Source organism: Papaver somniferum, chromosome 7 (assembly GCF_003573695.1).
Source record: "Papaver somniferum cultivar HN1 chromosome 7, ASM357369v1, whole genome shotgun sequence".
NCBI classification, from domain to species: domain Eukaryota; kingdom Viridiplantae; phylum Streptophyta; class Magnoliopsida; order Ranunculales; family Papaveraceae; genus Papaver; species Papaver somniferum.
Window position 1 is genome coordinate 240032403 of NC_039364.1, and position 5358 is coordinate 240037760.

The 5358-nt window shown below is 35.2% G+C and overlaps 1 long non-coding RNA gene across 6 annotated transcripts; it reads right to left on the minus strand.

Moving 5' to 3' along the window:
* Window positions 1-361: 361 nt before the first annotated feature.
* Window positions 362-3914, minus strand: LOC113299969. Of its 6 annotated transcripts, none has more exons than XR_003335312.1 (4): window positions 3732-3914; window positions 2680-3543; window positions 2493-2602; window positions 362-2389 (listed from the first exon to the last, which is right to left on the minus strand). It is a non-coding gene; the product is annotated as an uncharacterized LOC113299969 (long non-coding RNA). The 6 variants fall into 6 exon arrangements; XR_003335311.1 differs by having other exon boundaries at window positions 362-1682; window positions 2186-2389; window positions 2493-3543; XR_003335310.1 differs by having other exon boundaries at window positions 362-755; window positions 1623-2389; window positions 2493-3543.
* Between the last annotated feature and the right edge of the window lie 1444 nt (window positions 3915-5358).

Genomic DNA, 5358 nt, shown 5'->3' on the forward strand with positions numbered 1-5358 from the left:
ATTTGGTGTGGCTCGGCTTAGCCTCGCCCTGGGGTTTCACTTTTCGCCGTCTTGTTGCATTTTTGATTGGGTATGGCTCGGCTTCGCCTCGCCCCGTTGTTCAAGATTTTTGATTTGGTTTGGATTTTTGATTTGGTCTTGGGATTTTTAATTTGGTACGGCGAGGCTTCGACTCATTCCGTAACGATGCTGATCTGGGTGAATTGTTGATAATTCCCAACAATAAGGGTTTAGAGAAATATTGTTACTGCTTAGAAAATGTGCTACTACCAAACCTAATGATCAACCCAAATATTTAAACAAGCAGAAGCTCAAATACTAACCATTTTAGATCAACCTAATGATCTAAAAATTTCAAAAGTTACATAAAATTGAAAAGTGCAAGACTATTAAATTTGTTGGCTACCTTTCGTTATTATTAGTTATTATTGGGTCATAACCAAGAGATGGATTTAGATGTCAACCTCAATAATGTAAAAGGTTCCTTGATATATACGAAGCAGGCACAGTCTTTAGATGGCTCCTTACAGGCAGCTTCTCTGGTGGCCATGTGGCACATCTTGTTTGCCTGAGCTACTTTCTCCACAGTTTCCATTGAGTCAGCACACCAACGATTGTTATTACTCTCTTATGGTGTACACGTGATACATCTTGTTTGCCTGACATACTTTCTCCATGGCTGCAATCGAGACACCACCTCCAGTGACTGCTATAACTCCCTTCCCGGTTAGCTCAGCCAACTTCTTAGCAATGGCCTGAAACGCAGGAGACATTGGTTGAACATCTAAAATAAAGAGGGTTTCGAGAAAGCACTGAGAATAAGGTTCAATTGGATGGTGAGGTGAGTGGACTTATCCACAAACAAATGAAAACAATAAAAGAGGATTAATGAAAATGATGAACAATAGCAATAACATGGCTAGATAATAATTACAAACAATAGCTATCCTGGAGCCAAGGTTGAAAGGAATGTCCCAGAATGTTGAAAGTTTTCTATTGTTATAAAACTTGCCTTCCTGGTACTTACATCCACCGCTGCAGCTATAAAAAACTTAAAAAACTAATAACGTATGTGACCATACCACAAAAACTTAAAAAATCTAAACCAAAGTATTCAATCCCACTTACCATCTTTTGTGCTAGTTAGTATTGAAATGATCATCTCTCACCGTAACTGATATCGGGATAGTGTTTTTACATCTAATTTAGGCTATAAAAAGAATATGAGAATTAGATGTACAAACACTAACCTAAGTCGGTTACAGTGCCTACTTCTCCCAAACGTGTAGAAAATTAGGTGGTGTTGTGAATTGCAGCAAGTCGGGTCATATTCAGTGGATGGATATCTTAGGTGCTTATTTTCTCATGATTAGACCCCGTATTCTGTTCAGAAAGTTCATCAACTGCCCAGTTCATCTTGACCAAGATGAGGTGCAGTTAGTTGTTAATCCATATTAAACAAATGGTATCTTAGCTGATCACTTTTCACCGTTAGACCATTCCGTTTAGAAATCTCATCAACTGCCCAATTCATCTTGATGAGTCGCACTTGGCAGTTAATTCATGTTCCATTAGATTAAAAAATACAAAAAAACTAAAATACCAAGGAAAGGAACACATACCTGCTTACCACATTCCCGGCTCTTTGATTAAAACGATGCATGATCTTCAAAAGAACTTCCCTGTTAAATGAGTCAAGAAAATCTAGATTAAAGGCTTTTAACATTCGTAAACTGCATATATAGAGAGACTGTACACTTCCATGTTCTCCCTAAAATTTTAACTGGCCACTTTGAAGAAAGTAATCTGCAAATCCCTTCGATATTTCTGACAACCGAAATCAGCGGTGCAAACAGTAGCAATAAACTGTAATCTTAGTATTTCTGTACCTGGAGAACACATACGACGAACAATGGCTCTAAATTACAAAGACATCCTTCGTATTTTCAAGAAACAAAATTTTAAAAAATTCCAAAAATATTCTTCCCAAGCAAAGAGCACAAAACACAAATGTAGAAGAACGTGAGCTGAAATAATTATCTTCCTGGCTTCCTCCTCCATTTCAATGCTTATTGGCAGATAAGAGGTTAAGTTATAAACATAAATTAATAGAGGAAAAATTCCATTAAGTAACACACATCAGAGTTTATATTTTGCTGTGCCTGTGTTCCAAGTTAAGATATACCAGTAAAACATAACTCTCTCTAGCATGGTTATTTGTATCATTAAGGTGCCTTTGGCACGAATCTCATCAAGTGCAGTAGAGAGATAGAGGCTTTTGGTTACAGACGAAACCCTTTTCTGCCGTGAACTCCCATTGTGACATACTATGCTTCTCTTCATATAATGCACCTGTTCCATGTTGTTTCGGCTAAGGTAGGGTACTGTTCTGCAATTTAATAAGTACAGAAATCAGTTGTCTTTCTTTTAAAAGAAGGCTCAAATTTAAAGTTGAATTAGATAAAAGAATGTATTGATGAAAGTATACTCACAAAATCAATTGATGTCGAGAAGAAGTTGAATTTCATTAAGAAAGAAAATTGTAAGCCAAGAACCTAGCGAACTTCACCACCTTTAAGAAGTGCAATTGATTGATCTTCAACTATAACAAAAGGAAGAATAAGTAATGTCTTCATGCGGCATAAAGAGTGAATGCAATCGATAGTCTTGGACCATTACATTGTGTTGTAAACTTATTTAATAGTCTATAACTCCTTAATTAGCTGATATCCATTATTTCTCCCCATTAGCATGTAAACGAATATGCATTCCTAGCCTCTGGAAAATTGGAAGTTCAATTGGTTCGCTGTTGGACATGTAGAATGCAGATAGCCAACTCCTCTCCTTGTAGCCGGGGCGATGTGTTGAATCAACCAAACTCACAATCAAAATCACCGAATTATGAAAACCCACATTTCAGATGTCGATCCAACTGAATCGATGTATCAAATCATTTTAGGTAATTGAAAATTCAACTAAATTTGCTAAAACAATAATAAATAAAAACATTGGCATTATGTAACGCCAAATGATCTGTTTGAATCAACAAATTGAGTATGTAGAACGCTAATGAATTGAACACCAAAATTAGTACAAAAAAGAAGAATTTCGTAGAAGAATCAAAAGTTAGAAAATTGTATATGAAATTGAACACCAAGTTTATGAAGAGGAGAGCAGAAAATTTTCTACCAAGAGTCGTTTAAAATTTACTAACTAATATTCGGACATTTCCACCCTGAAACTAAGACCTCCACAATGAATTGAAACCCTACAATCGATTGGTAGATATAAAGATAAAAATCAAAAAGTTTCTTCTAAATCCTAAGCAGGGGATACATTACCTATCAAATCAACAAACATGACGTCCTGCTATTGGCGAAATCAAACAGAAAAATCAGCTCTGTCTCTAAGATTTGATTGCGTGAGATTTCATTACAGCTTATGAGAAACTGACCTCCGTCAATCTACCGTAAATAATGAGAGTCCTTGAAGTGCAGCTACAACTATCCAACATGACTTTTATATTACATAGTTTCATCTGCACTACAGAATGAAACACCAAAAAAAAGGTTATCACGTTGATCAGGGTTATTGATATTAAACCCAAAACTCAAAACATAAATAATTATTGTGTAACTAAATGGAATTCTAAAACTCTCGTTGGATGAATACAGTAAAATACATTGAACAAAATAAACAATCATCAAAGTACCCATTACTAGGGTTCCTACCTTCATGATCAACCTCGAGGCCAGAGTTTCGAGAGAGCCGAGCATCACCGAAAACTCAATCATACAAAGCAATCAGGACAAAATTAAGAAAAAAAATTAGGGCTTGAATTCTCAGAGAATTGTTAGCAGAAGAAAGAAACCGACAATTTTATACGACAAAAAAGTAGAAGCTGTGGTGTTCCTGATTTGAAACGATTTTTTTTTTTTTGTGTGTGTGTTAACGATTTCTTTTTTTAAGAGGATTTCGTTTTCAAGAGTTTCACGTTTTAATAATTCACGTTTTTTTTTATTTGAAACGATTTCTTTTTTTTTTTTTTTTTTTTTTTTTTGGTGTCGACGATTTCCTTTTTTAACAAGATTTCGTTTTTAAGAGTTTCACGTATTAAAAATTCACGGTTTTTTTTAGGTTTATTTATTTAACGGTTTGGAAGTGAGTTTTGTCCACCCTTATTAGAGTACAGTTAAGTATAGGTGTAAACACGTTGTAACTAAATAATTCAAGCTTAAATTCTAACATAAGTATTGTTTACCTACTTTTTATAACACCGTTACTAACGGACAGTTAAATATTTGATTTATCCAAATTGTAACCAAATTTTAATTATTACAACCAATAGAGTTATGTCAAGTGTCCTCACAATAGCTTCTGCATTAGAAAATGCCTTTCTAGTCCAATAGGAAACCGTTTAATATGAGAGTTTTATTTGTCTAGGCCTTTAAGGGGGAAGATGGAGGTTCAACCATTACAGTTTGAGATAGATTATGTTGATGTATAGGCAGTCTAGATATCGGGTAAGGTATATGGGAAATCAAATTCCAAAAATGATTTTTGATTGGGAAAGCTAATTATTAAATTCACCCCATATTGACCCGAAGTCAACAAGTCCAGATCATAGTCAGCTTTCCCTCTAGTAAAAGTGGCTTTCCCCCTATTAATTATCCAATTTTGCCGCGTGAAAAAATAACCAAAATTTTGATCACACCAAATTATTTTCAATCTTTTTATCAAAATTACACATTTACGTTAGACTTCATTTTACAAAAATTGCACACAACTAAAAGAACACCAAATTTTTTAGTGGAAATTGAATTATTGTCCCTGTTTTTGATGGGCCTTCATAATTATCCCTACTAACAATAATTATATCCCTCCCCCTCTAGAAGGAAATAATTATATTTTTAATACCAAAAATATCCATGATAAGACTTACAAAAACATCATTTCTTTATATTTATTTTTGGATCTGAAGTTTTTTTTTCTCCCATAAACAGTCGCTAGCATCACCGTCGTTTCTCCCTCGTTTCTTTGCCGTCGTTAATGGTGATGATGTTGGTGGTGGAGGATATCATATCAATTTTCTTACTGAATTTCTTAAATATCTATTTATTAGCTGATTATGATGATGGTGGCGGCCGCGATGGTGGTGGTGGAGTAGGATATTTATTCTTTATTCCGCCAGGTGTTGTTGTTGATGGTAGAGACGATGATAGAGGCGATGGTCATGGCGATGGTGGAGGAAGATATAAAATCTTTATTCTATTAGATGATGACGACGGTGGTGGTGGTGGTGGAGGTGGAGGAGGAAAATACCAGATCTGTGTTTAGAACGATGGTGGTGACGGCGGC